The following is a 15200-nucleotide window of genomic DNA, read 5'->3' on the forward strand; positions in this document are numbered from 1 at the left end:
GTTAGCTGCAACAATGTCCGATAAATAAGGCTTACTTACATTCTTAAGCCATTCCTTATTCGCAGTCAAATGAATGCTAGCACCACTATCGATGTACCAGTCTGAAGTAGTAAACTGTTCGGTTGAAAAGACGGCACTAAAACCTCCTTCATTTTTGTTGTTGTTGTTGGGACATTTTGACATGTAATGTCCATTCTGCCTGCACTTAAAGCACACGATATTGTTCAAGTCCCTTTTGTTTTTGTTTACCGAAGCTGTTTGCGAATTGGTTGCAACATCAGCTGATTCTTTGGCACGCGACCACGAACCACTAGCGCCACCTTTCGATCCCTTACGGTGACTCGATCTGTAGTTTGTCTTGCTCGCTACTAAAGCACCACTGTTGTTACTGCTGCCATCTATCTGCATGTCTAATAGCTTGGTTTTAATGGAGTCCGTTGTTATGCTTATACCGGAATGCTCAACCGCCATTATCATGGGAGAATATTTCTCTGGTAATCCTGCTAATAACAAGGATCCCACCCACTCTTCATCAATACTGAAACCGGTACGGCGTAACTTCTGCGATGTTTCGACTATTTGATTTATGTAGGATTCCATCGAGTCGTGATTTTCCAGTCTAGCGGATATTAATGTACGCAGGAGCCCGATTTTCCGCATAAATCCATTGTCGTCGTACAATTTCTTTAAATTCGCCCACACTTCTTTAGCCGTTTTCGCCTCTTTCACGTGCGGAAACAAAGAAGGATCTATGGTTAGAATTAGTTTCGCCTTCGCCTTCATATTGAGAGTAGTATCTTCTTCAGTGCCATCCATGCATTTACTTAATCCTTCAAGTACAAACACATTTTCCACGGCAAAAGACCATTCGTCGTAGTTCTCGCGACCAAGAAGCTTTGGCACACTGGTCAAGTAGTTGACGGCCATTTTGTTGAACGACTACACTTAACGGACACGAGGACACGACACTAAACTGCGTTTAATTTATATTACCCTATTATTTACGCGATTCTCCTATCTTCTATGACACTGGGCCCATAACCTATTATAATTTAGCTTCTGAAGCGGCAAAGAAGATGGGAATGCTGTTAATAGTTGCAGGAATAAAAGAGACGCGTGTTGCCCGAAGTACTGTATTTTACATACTACTCTAAAAGCAAGCGATGCGTAGGCAGCGCGTAACAAAAACAAGAAGAACAGATGTCACTACTAGTGGGTGAATTTCTGATATTTACAACATTTACACCACTTATCAAAACTTTTGATGCCATTTCTTTTACAGTATTGAAATTAATATGTCCTAGTCTTTTATGCCACAAAGCTAACATATTTGCATCTGTGGTCACATTAACTTCACTTTCATATCTGATCGTTTGAAATTGCAAATGATACAGATTATTTGCCATTCGGTATGCGCATGCCACCTTCTCATTCTGATACACCAATGCAAACTTATCTTCCTTAATAATTTTCATGCCTTTACTGGTAATGACACCTTCGGAAAAGAGATTTTTATGTAAATCTGGTACATACAACACATTTGTCAAAATAGCGTCATACCACTTATTGTGCATCAGCTTACGGATTTTGATTGTTCCTTTACCTGACACTTTGAGACTTTTATTGTCACCAAGTGTCACTGATTTTATGTCACTGTCTTCCAAGGATGAAAAATAATCTTTGTGGTATGTCATATGCGACGAGGCTCCGCTGTCCATTATCCAAACATCGTCCTTTGATATCGCTAATGCATCACTCGTTAATCCAAATGCTTTCTCCTCTGTTGTAAAAGCTGTTACATTTCCTTCCTGTCCCTTTTCTTTTTCTGCAGTGTTTGCCCGTTCTTGCTTCTTATTTCGACATTCTCTTGCATAATGGCCCCTCTTCTGGCAGTTGTAACACGTAACAGGAGGCCTCTTCTTCTTGTTCTGCATTGGTTTGGTAGCTCGCGTCGTAGCCAGCGCTTGTTCGTTTTCTAATTCCATCGTTGTGAGACTAGCCTCTTCATCCAATAATCTCATGGTAAGATTTTGTATATTTTGATTCTTCTCATCAACAGATAACCAGGCTTGCCGCACATTTCTGTATTTTAGAGGTAAGCTTCCCAAAATCTTTGTCATAATGGCTATATCACTGACGGTGTCTCCCGAGTTTCGAACTTGCTTAGCAAGATTTTCCACCTTCGCAATATGCAACGCAATTGAATCAGCTGGATCCATTTTGTACTGGTGAAACTTTTCCTGGTGCATCATCTTATTCGATTCCGTGTTTTGCTGGTAAATTGTGTCCATTTTGCTAATTACATCTTTAGCGCTTCCACAATTTTCGATTAATGTAATTTGCGAAAGTTCCATGGCAGACGTCAGGATACACATTGCAATGGCATCTTTCCTGTTCCATGCTTCAACTTCTTTCGCTGTTCCTTCACCTTCAGCACCACTTGGTTTTTCGCAATCGCCATTCGCTACCTCGAAAACTCCTCTTGCTCTTAGAGCACACTTTATTTGAAATTTCCACTGCTGGTAATTTCGTCCATTAAACTTATTAATGACGCCGAACACTTTAATGAACACGAATGAGCAAAAATATGGAAAAATGTAATGACTAAACTGAAACAGATTCAATCAGCAATTTTTTTGTTACTACAACTAACTATACATAGCAACTAAAAACAACTCCCTGCTTTTTCATTACTACTAAATCAAGGTGTTAAGGAAAGCAGGCATTTTCAAATATCTCAACAGTTGTAATACCTGGGGAATGGCTCGATTCCATTTTGGTTACTCATAGCGTGTATGTAGTATTTACCCCGGTTTCGAGAGGGCTCAAAAGTGCTGTACATTAGATGTTAGCTGTAGGCTTTGTTCATTATAGGACTACTCCGAATTAGGTTTTCCTGCAGTTTTCCTAATTCGTAAGGTAAATGCCGGAGTAGTATAGAACCACTTAAGACCCTCTGCAGGGGCGCCGTATTGGTATTGGTATTAGCTTCAATATAATCTTAATCAGCTATTGCTTTTGGTGTTCCTTACCCATAAAACGCCCTCAGTGCCTGCTAAGAACCCAGTTATTACACAACGTAGGTGTCCTACATGACGATCACGATCTTAGTGCACTCGGATGTGGTCCTCGAGTGACAGATTCTCGCGGGGAACTTAAAGAGGAAGAATATTCAAATAGGCCGCCATGTTAAAGTTTGGCATTCCCGCTACTACAGAATATAGTCAAATATTCCGGTGTGACTTGAAGTTGGCGTTAGCCTGCCAAGATAGTAGGAGGCTAAGATCATTACAATACAAAACACAAATACGATATAAAGAAATGTAAAAATTACTACCTGCATCAATGAACTGCATACATAAATAACACAAAATAACAACAAACATTCATGCAGCGCTTTTTAGATGGCGCAGGAAGCTTTTTCCCACCCAGAAATTCCATGGTTGCCAACTATCAAAAATCTAGGAATCGTCGTAAGTTGTATATGTATACAGGGTGGAACCTCTCAGTTTCTATTGGCCAATTTGAAATATTTTGAAAGTAGTTTACATATTTTGCGGTGACATTAAACCAAAGAGTACCCATAGTACTCTTCAGATTTTGGAATTACGGTTTCCTGATTTCTAAAAATTAAAATTCTCGCCAAAACTAACTCATGCCTATATTTCCAGTAAGATTTTATGCAATCTTTAAGTTCTTTTTTTGCTTCAAGAGAACCCTCCTTAATAACGTTGCGTAATTCTATTAGTTCAACATCTTTATTCATTTTCGTCAAGTCCAGCTTCGGTTCTCGTAATAGCCTATATCTTGAACCCTCTTATTTCTTATTCCGCACACGATCCAGTGTTTTATCAACCCATTCTTCAACTTCTCAAACTCACAATTTCCTGCGATTTTTCTTAAATCACTGACAGATGAATCGAAGGTTTCGCCAGGTAGTTGTATTCGTGTGTTGAACTTGTGTCGTTCAACACTTGTGTTGGTCTTGGGAATGAAATAGTCATCTAACAACTTCATTATTTCCTCGGGATCTTCATTTCCTGTTTCACTAACCTCCAGGGTATTCAAGACTTCTTTAACGTCTCTCCCCATACAACGCATTAATATTGCCGCTTGTACTTTCTTACTTTTTTCAGTTCCTCCCGTGGCTAGTAAATATATTGTGTAAAATCTTCCTTAAAAATTTTCCAATTTCTTCCCAGATCTCCACTCATATTCATGGGCTTGGGCTGTGTTAGCGTTTCCATTTTCTTCTTTTGTTCTTCCTGTGCACGATAGTTTTCTTTCAATTTTACAGCAATCCTCTATTTTCCTTATTAATCCGTGCAATCCTCCTTTAGTTGACCCTCGACTGCGCCATGTTATGTCGTTATTTATATTCCAAATTAAAATACGTTCCGTGTTCTTATTAATTTATTTATATTTTTGATTCACCACGACTCTCGTCATAACCTCTAATGCCTCGTGCCACACCCAATGATGAGTCTCCCCTACCGCCAGCACATAATATATAACAAATACCAATACGGCGCCCCTGCAGAGGGTCTTAAGTGATTCTATACTACTCCGGCATTTACCTTGCGAATTAGGAAAACTGCAGGAAAACCTAATCCGGAGTAGTCCTATAATGAACAAAGCCTACAGCTAACATCTAATGTACAACACCTTTGAGCCCTCTCGAAACCGGGGTAAATACTACATACACGCTATGAGTAACCAAAATGGAATCGAGCCATTCCCATAGGTATTACAACACATACATCAAACAAAACTAAGAGATATTAAATATGCCTCGCCGAACGGTAGGATTACCCAGGCCCAGTGGGGTGCCTGTAGACGTGGGCTAAAGTTGTTGGGTTTCGGAACGAGTGCAAATGTTAGTGTTAGATTAACCAAGGCCAGTATAAACTTGAATAACTCGATCCCCTCTAAACAAGCACACTTCCCTCTTGATTGCTCATAGCCCCAAATAAGCAAAAATAATGAAATGCAATGAAATAATCGAGAGTGACTAAAAAGCACAATACACAAATATGTACACATGCAAGTATGTATGTCTCATCTTCGCTCTCTTTCCCTTTTCTGTAATCCCACCAGATTTCGGTTGGCAGGTTGTGTAACTAACATGATGTATAGGGCGCTTCGTATTGACAATCATATTCACAGGACGTTGCTAAGGTTGGAGCATCTCAGTATGCCACATTTTATATCTTTTGTGTGTTTGAATCTTTGTTTTTGAAATTTACTTGGTTTAACCGCAATGCAGAATCACATGTGTGATACCGTTATGCTATTGTTTGTAATTGTTTACGTTTTTGGTGTAATGCTTGCTTAATTTATGTTTATTGATGTTGATTACTTGGTCTTGTCCCTGAAGTAACAGTCATATAAGTTTTGATCATTTTATTTTAATATGTGGAAATTACCGATTGGTTTGATGTATGTACTGAGTTGTTGTTTGTAACTAACAATTTTCTCCGTGAATGAAGCAGTCGCGGGGGTGGTAAAAAAACGGTAGTCAAAATTGAGCTACGACAACTAATTCCGTGATTATTGTCTTCGACTTTCAACTGTAGACTCGAAACCCCGAAACCAGGGGCGGGTTACCCATCTTGCAGGAGCCGAATTACGCTAATTAAAGCTCTCCAATTTAGAATCTATGTGCGATAAATGAGTGGCGATTCAATAATTTCCACATATCTTGTTTTTAGTGAAATTTGCCTGCAATGCCATGTAATTTTCCATCTTAATAATAATAATAATAATAATAGCACAGTTAAAAAACACATAACTCCTTCTTCACAGAAACACACCACATTTTCACAACCCACTCGTATTCAACCGCAACGCAAAAACCTTAACAGAACTACAGGCTCACAACATACTAAAATATCTCCACCAAAAACCCAAGCAACTTCACAAATACAACCTCAAGAACAAAGAAACATCATAAACACAAGTAACGCAACATGTACTACAAAGACAGGTTCATCCAATAAAGTTACACGCCCTAGCACAGTTAAAAAACACAATACTCCTTCTTCTCAGAAACAACCCACTCGTATACAACCGAAACGCAAAAACCTTAACAGCACCACAGGCTCACAAAATACTGCAATATCTCCACCAAAAACCCAAGCAACCTCACAAATACGACCTCAGGAACAAAGAAACACCATAAATACAATTAAAAAACACAAAACTCCTTCTTCACAGAAACACACCACGTTATCACAACCCACTCGTATTCAACCCAAACGCAAAGCCAAAGAAAAACTTACACAATAAACTCCATTTAATAAAATTACAGGAATTATTATAATGATTTTTTTTGTTTTGTTTTGTTTTCCTCTTTCCTGATAGCGTTGGCTATTGTGCCCATCAATAGGTATGTTGGTAAGTACGAATTACATTATCCCTAGATGTCCAATGTACGTGTGTGATTTTTTTTTTTTTATTTTTTTTTTTTTTAAGGACCCTACATAACTTCACCAGACACAGACACAGACACTAATCGTTACTTGATTTTAATCCGTGCGATTAGTTAACCAGGCTAGACCTGAGTTCTCACAAGAAACACCGACCATAATAATATAATAATAATAATAATAATCAATNCAGACACAGACACTAATCGTTACTTGATTTTAATCCGTGCGATTAGTTAACCAGGCTAGACCTGAGTTCTCACAAGAAACACCGACCATAATAATAATAATAATAATAATAATCCCATCAATAGGTATGTTGGTAAGTACGAATTACATTATCCCTAGATGTCCAATGTACGTGTGTGATTTTTATTTTTTTTTTTTTTTTTTTTTTTTTTTTTAGGACCCTACATAACTTCACCAGACACAGACACAGACACTGATCGTTACTTGATTTTAATCCGTGCGATTAGTTAACCAGGCTAGACCTGAGTTCTCACAAGAAACACCGACCATAATAATAAAAGTGTGAAATTTAAATAATAATAATAATATTTATTTTATTTTTAATTTTTTATTTTTCTTTAGAACCCTACATAACTTCACCAGACACAGACACAGACACTAATCGTTACTTGATTTTAATCCGTGCGATTAGTTAACCAGGCTAGACCTGAGTTCTCACAAGAAACACCGACCATAATAATAATAATAACTTTATTCCCTACAAAGACAAATATAATGCGTCACAGGATCGTCACAATAATATCAAAGCAAAAAACAATGTTTGGAAATTAAAAAGAATCTTCGAAAAATTCAATCAAACTGTAGTAAGGTTTTGACATTAATACATTCTTGACCTTCTTCTTAAAAAGATTGACGTGATGGATCTTAAATGTAGCAGGTAGGTGATTAGGTATATACTTTAATCGGCATGCAGCGCGTGCTGTTAGCGGCGAGAGCAAGTCTATGTATAGGGGGTCTTACATTGTTACATCTTGTATTATACTTATGTACTGCGTTGTTTTCAAGAATCAAATTTCTTTTGCGTTTATGTACATATGTGGCGGCTTCAAGGATATACAGAGAGATGACAGTCCGAACGCCTAGATCGATAAACAGATGTCTGCATGAGGTACGACTTGCCACCTTGAAGATCACTCTGATCGCACGTTTTTGGTAAAGTAGAGCCCGATGAAAGCTTACTTTTAACAAAAGGACTTTATTTGCACCAAAGATGCGAGTCACATCCTGTGTATTGCATGCTTTCTTAGAATCTTGGTACCTGCTTACCTGACCCATAATTCTCAAAACTTGTTTTTAACCTATATATTACCTCTTGAAGTTTACCTGTTACTTTTTGTGATATTATAATTTTATGTTACACATTCACATCATTACAAACAATTAATTTTACAACACAATTTGATATTAATTTGACGGCTGTTTTTTTTATTGGTAAGTTCTTTTTTTCCCAGCCTAATTTCTATTTTTATTCGGTGAACTACCATTTTCAAACTTTATTTTTGCAATGTAATTTATTTCGACTTTCCGAGCTTTCCCAATCTCAATAATTGCGATCATTATTAAACAATCTTTACACAATTTGAGTGATTTTATTTTATCTTGTAGTGTGAAGTTAGCGTAGAACCTGGGGGTTAAGTACACTATAAGGTGGTTCTAGACTAAATTCGACCCAGCTAAAAACGTGCACCCTGTTGCCGGTTGCGAGACCCGATTTTGGCATTTAAACCCCTAAATCCAAGATGGCGAACGAAATTGCCGTTTTTCGGCTATTTCATTAAGTTAATTAATTAAGATGGACTGCTAATGCTGGATTGACAAATGACACCTACATGAGGGCAGCCATGACGGTCTAGGACATTAGGGCGCCGCCGAAAAGGCGCGACCGAAAGGGCGCGGCCGTTAGGGCGCGAGACATAAGGGCGCGTTGACATAAAGGCGCGAGGACAAAAGGGCGCGAGACAAATGGGCGCGGGACATAAGGGCGCGGGACATAGGGGCGCGAGGACATATGGACGCGGGACAGAATATTCTCTAACAAAATATATTGTCGTTTGTGTTGATATTTTCTATCAACAGTCATTATACGAGATACCAAAAACATAAAACGCAATGTCAAAAGTTGGGTCGCACTTTTACTTCTATTTCTGTTTTTAGGGTCTACATAGTTGTTTAAACGGGAATGTTATGCTTTCTCCCAATCGCTCGCTCGCTCGATTTTTATGTCCAACCAGAATAGAACCACCGAACCGATTGCGATGTAATTGTGCAGATGGATTCTTTATCAAATTTATAGATAGGAATTGCACAAATTTCAAAATAGGCATCAGCCGACACCATACAATAGGCGACGCCAAAATTTGGGTTTGATAGATTCAAAATTCACAAAGCCTTTTTGACTGCTCGGCCATTTCTGAAAATATTTAAAAGGGAACGGTTGAATCGAATAAGCTGAAATCTATCTATTCGGTGGTGGAGCCAAAATTTCAAACGCAATTTACGGGTGAAAGGGATGTCGGAATTTGGTACCGGTACCAAAGAGTACTCTTTGCCGGTACCAAAGGCAAACTTGTGATTCTCGACGATACTACAAAAGTCAACAAATTAATTTAGTAATTTTTAATTAGAGAAAATGAAGATATAAGACTTCACTTTTCCATTTACCACGGGTAAGGAAATGTAATGTGATCGCGATGAAAAATAAATTTGAGATACAACCGGATTTATCCATTACGAAGTTTGTCAATATTAGAATTCATTTCGACTATTTTTGGCAAAAAACGAAAGTTGGAAACTGTTGGTTTCAACAAGATAGCGCACCCCAGCGATATAAAAAATGTAACCCAACTTTTGGCATTACGCAATACGCATTATATGTTTTTCGTATCTTTAACGCCCTGTGTAATGATTGTTGATATAACATATCAACACAAACAAACTACAATGTATTTTTTTAGAGAATACTCTATTCCGCGCCCATATGTCCTCGCGCCGTTATGTTCTCGCGCCCTTATGTCCCGCGCCCTTTTGTCCTCGCGCCCTTATGTCCACGCGCCCTTATGTCTCGCGCCCTTTTGGTCGCGCCCTATCGGCGGCGCCCTAATGTTCGGCTCCGCAGCCATGATGTGCACTTACTTGGCGCGAAATTCAAATCAACTAATAAACAAGCATTAACTTCACTTTTTCTAAATAAATTACTGTGACACATGTCATTTTCCAAGGCTGCAATAGTCTCAAAAATTGAGCACTAGGAAAATTCCCCTAGAAAATAACTAAAACGTACACATCATGGCCGCGCCCATGCTAGGGCGTTACTTATTTTTGTTATTTCGAATTTAAACTGAGGTGATATTACCATCCCGTGTCAAACAGGAGCGGTCTAGCAGGAGCGGTAAAAACGCATAGTGTGACACCACACTTACGCGGTGTCCTACGTGAGCGGCGACGCGCGGCCGGCGCGGTTATATCAAAGCATGATAGTTTATTGGTATGTTCTACCTAGCAACCACCGCGCGGCGCGCATTGCTCAGCGTTTTTGAGGCGACACAGCAGGTCAAAATAACGGGCGATCAAAAAGGAGTTGCTGTCGAGTCGCCTTTGGAACTTCCAGTTAAGTCCGATTTAGCATGTAAACAAAAATTCCAAAGGTGACTCGACAGCAACTCTTTATTGATCGCATAGTATTTGATATTTCCTCGTCTGCAACTTCAGTCTAATAATATGTGCCTGCACTACTTTATGTTCGGTGCTTGTACGTAGCGTAGGACACTTTGGTCGCGTTTCCCGTATACGCCACGGCTGCAGCGTCGACCGCGCCGGCCGCGTGTCGTCGCTCACGTAGGACACTGCGCTAGGGGCCTAAATGCCGCTTAAAAGCGTCAAAAATGCAAAATTAGTCTTTTTTCTTCGTTTTTAGCGCATTTTTGCAAATTTATTTGTAAAAAGTAGCTTTTAATCTCACTTTGGCTGGCTGGCTGGCTGGCAGCAAATGTGGGCGCGTAGAAAAACTCTTGTAGAAAGGCAACGGGTGTACGTGTATCTACAGAGCCGTGAAATTTGTCAACCTTAGGGACATGGCTACATGATGTGGGGTTGGCGACATCTGGGCGTCATCCTCGAGCGTAGTAGGTATACTAACGTGAAGGTTTTTCAGTTTTTTCCTATCTTCTACTGCCTACAGTTTTGGTCCGATTCTTTTCAAATTGGTGTCGTCGGAAAGATGTAAACGCGCACAACTCCTGCGGAATTTTGTTTTTTGTCCTAGGGGCGAAATTAACGACCTTTTGCGAGGCGCGCGCGCGCGTCTTCGAGAAGTAGTCAACTTCGGGCGCCTTTTACATTCCGTTGCGAACTCACGCGGTTTAACGTTTCGTAAATCTCGAATCGCTGTCTCTCTTTCTCGTGTCGCCAATAGAAGTGAATTGCGAGTGAAGGGGACGTCGGAAGTGGGTACCGTCAAAGGGAATGTGGTAGTCCCCGACACGATCTTACTGATGGTGGAGAAAACTTTAAAAGCGAATTGCGGGTGCACGCGGAAAGTGGGAAGCGGTTAGTGAATGTAGTAGCCTTCGACAAGATCTGTTATTGATGGTTGAGTCGAAAGTGGCTAATAGAATACTGATCTGCCACACAAAAATGCGCTGAAGTCCCTTCGATCTCAAACGAAGACTGATAATTTTTTTTCTTTCTGACCTGTTGTCTGTTGAAATAAATATAGTTACCTATTTAATTTATTGTAACTATGATACGATAAAATATTTAGTTCATCTGTCATAATTATACAATATAGATGTTTTTCAGTTAATTGCTCTAATAGTTTCAACATGGTAGCAGAGCGTGGTTCGCTTTAAAGGTTAACACGGTTGAAGTACTATGGAGCATCAAGGAGGAAGTATAGAAAAATTGAGAGGAACTGATAACTGGACTGTATGGAAATTCGCCATTCGGAATGTTTTGCGAGCGTATACAAATGCTTACGAGATATGTAATGGAGATCTCAGAATGCCAGAGGCTCTGAATGAGGAAGCTACTGCCGAGCAGAAAGCAGAATATATTAGAGACCTGAAGATTTGGGATAAAGCGGACAGAGTTGCTAGTCAAGCATTGGTCAAAGCATTGGAACCCAAAATAATGGCATTACTGGTGACATGCAATACAGCAAGACAGATGTGGATAAAACTTCATTATAGTATATTTGAGCAACAGACCAAACAAGCTGCTCATGTAGTACAGGCGGAGTTCTTTAGTTTTACAATGAATGAGAAAGATGATATGGTAACTCATATCTCAAAGTTCGAAACTCTTATCTTGAAAATGAATGCACTGAATGTGAAACAAGATGACATGTCTTTAGTAGTAAAACTTTTGGATACGCTACCAGATAATTATGATAACTTACGGCAGGCATGGTGGGCCAGACCAGACGAACAACAAACGTTTACTAACCTGGTGAATGTACTAACATCCGAAGAATCGCGAAGAAAACAAAGACATCTACAAAGCGAGGCATCAGAAGAAAGTACAGGAGCACTACTAGCTGGTCGATATAGGAGAAAATCACAGATTTCACATAAAAAGAATACTACAAAAGGTGTAACTACAAAGAAAACGTTTACTTGTTATGGTTGCGGAGGCAAGAATCACATAAAACGAAATTGTCCCAATCGTAAACAGAAGTTTTACAACGAGGAATCTGGAGAAAACGCTTTCATTACGGAAGTCTTGAATGCGGAAAATGACGAAGATTTTTGGATTGTTGATTCGGGGGCCACTGATCATCTAACATATCATGGCGAGTGGTTCTCATCTTTTGAACAATTTAAGACACCAGTCAAGGTCCACATTGGAAACAAGACATCGATGGATGCGTTGGGAAAAGGCGTCGTAGAAGTTAAAACTTTTGTTGATGGTAAAATTTTTGATTTTCGAATGTTAAATGTTCTCTTTGTTCCAGCTGCTCGTAGAAATCTATTCTCGGTGACAGCAGCTTTAGACAAAGGATATGAGTTCAAATCAAATCAAAAGCGAGTGTTTTTTCGTCAGTGATGAAAAAACAAAAGCTAAGGGTAGACGAGTTGGTCAGTTATTCACAATGATAATGAAGGTGAAAGTACCAGAGAATAGTTTATTACAATTAAGTAATACGAAAGAAACAAACGTGACTTCGAAATTGAAATCAATTCAAGAGTGGCATGAAATGCTCGGACATCAAAACAGAGTACAAGTTGAAAAAGTGTTAAACCGTAACGGAATCGAGTACACCAAACAAGATTTTTTTTGTGAAGCATGTGTAAAAGGTAAGCAGCATCGTAAGGTTTTTCAACTACGACAACAACGTGCTCAACGAGAAGGTGAAGTCATGAATGTTGATTTATGTGGTCCTATGGAAATCACTTCGTATGGAGGATCAAGATATTTTATCTGCTTTACATGCGATTACTCAAAATTCCGATTGATCAAATTTCCAGAAACTACAAAAGGAATTGCAGAAGTCTTGAATTTAGATTTACCTAAAGAATTGTGGGCCGAAGCAGTCAACACTGCTGTTTATCGGCTGAACAGAACGGGGCCTAGTAATGAAAATGGTAAATCACCTCTTGAAATATTCACGGGCAAGTCTACACATTTAAACAAACTGCACGTTTTTGGTACTACATGTTTTGTACATAAGCCAAAGCAAGTACGAAAGAAGTGGGACCAGAAATGTCAAAAAGGTATTTTTGTTGGCTATTCTGAAGAGATGGATGGTTTTCGTGTTTGGTTGAGTTCTATCAGGAAAATACTTCGTAGTAGAGATGTTGTATTTGAACCAGTAAATTGTACGGACCATTCTAATGAAGAGAAGAGCATATCAAAAATGATCACCTTTGACATTAACCTTGACGAGAAGCCAAATTACGTAGCAGAATATCCAGGAGAGAACAGATTTGTTCGGGAAAAAGAAATAGAGCAGGTAGGAAATGAAAATATTGATGCTGAGAATGAATTGCAAGAATCGGAAGAAGAAGATGGACAGCATCATGAAAATATTGATGTTGATGACAATGAATTGCGAGAATCGGAAGAAGAAGATGGACAGGATCAACCAAGATATAATTTTAGAAATCGAAGAAATCTTGGTCGTACAAAACGATTAATTGAAACAATGATTGCTGAAGTAGATGAACCAAAGTCCTATCAAGAGGCAGTTGAATCACCAGAAAGTAGACATTGGAAACAAGCAATGGAGGAAGAGATGCAATCATTGATACAAAATCACACCTGGATTTTGGTAGATTTACCAGAAAATCGAAAAGCCATCACAAACCGATGGACATTTAAGTACAAAAGGAAAGTAGATGGAAGTATTGATCGATATAAGGCCAGATTGGTAGTGAGAGGGTTTAGTCAGAAAGAAGGAATAGATTACGATGATACATTTAGTCCCGTAGCCCGATTTGACACCATTAGAACGGTTCTGAGCATTGCAGCACAGGAGAGTTTGGAAATGGCTCAATTTGATGTTAAGACAGCCTTCTTAAATGGATTCATCGATCGTGATATTTACATGTACCAACCGCAAGGATTTGAAGACAGCACAAGTCATGTTTGTAAACTTTTGAAAAGTTTATATGGTTGCAAACAAAGCCCACGTTGCTGGAATCAGAGATTTAAAGGATTGCTTAAGAAATTTCATCTTACCGAAAGCACTGCTGATCCATGCTTGTATTACAGTAATATTGAGAATGACAAGCTGCTAGTGGTACTATACGTGGATGATGGACTTATATTAGCTACCAAAAAGCAGACAATACAGGAATTCTTGACAAAACTGCAAGCAGAATTTCAAATTACTGTTTGTAAAAATGTTGAAAGTTTTTTGAACGTTTTGATCTGCAGAAATATAGATGGTTCAATTTTCTTGAATCAAAGATCATACGCAGAACGTCTTTTACAGCGTTTTAACATAGAAGAGGCAAAACCGGTCAAGACTCCTTTAGAAAGATGTCAGATGGAAGAAGCTTTCAAAGAAATACCAAAGTTTAAATCTACGGATGCTCCATTTAGAGAAGCAGTAGGTTGCTTAATGTACCTTTCAGTTGTGTCAAGACCTGACATAACCTTTGCTGTCAATTATATTTCACAATTTGTTGAACAACCTAATAGACGACATTGGGAAATTGTGAAGAGAATTTTTAAATATATCAAAGGTACTCTAAATATGGGCCTTAAATACACAGCTACGGAATGCAAAGAATTAAAAATTTACAGTGATGCAGATTACGCTAATGATGTGTCGAGAAAATCAGTAAGCGGAGTATGTTCACAATTTAGTAGCGGAGTAATCACTTGGTCAAGCAAGAAACAGAGATGCGTATCCTTATCTACCATGGAAGCCGAATACATCGCAGCTAGTGAAGCCGCCAAGGACAGTATATGGCTGTACCGAATCTTTAAGGAAATTTCACCCCTAACTCTAACAATGATACCGACATTATTTATTGATAACATGAGTGCAGTAAAATTTACAAAGAATCCGATTATGCATCAGAGGTCTAAACACATAGATGTTAGATACCATTTTATTAGAGAGAAAGTTGAAGAGAAAGTCTTATCAATGGAACACATTACTAGTGAGGATCAATTAGGTGACATTTTAACGAAACCACTTCCAACAAAACGTTTTGAAAGGATGAGAAGTTTGCTAGGGCTTACTACAAATGTGTAAACCATTGATATAATATAAACTAAAGATTTAGGAGGGAA

The sequence above is a fragment of the Photinus pyralis genome, unplaced genomic scaffold (genome assembly GCF_008802855.1).
Source record: "Photinus pyralis isolate 1611_PpyrPB1 unplaced genomic scaffold, Ppyr1.3 Ppyr1.4_LG10, whole genome shotgun sequence".
In the NCBI taxonomy this organism is placed as follows: domain Eukaryota; kingdom Metazoa; phylum Arthropoda; class Insecta; order Coleoptera; family Lampyridae; genus Photinus; species Photinus pyralis.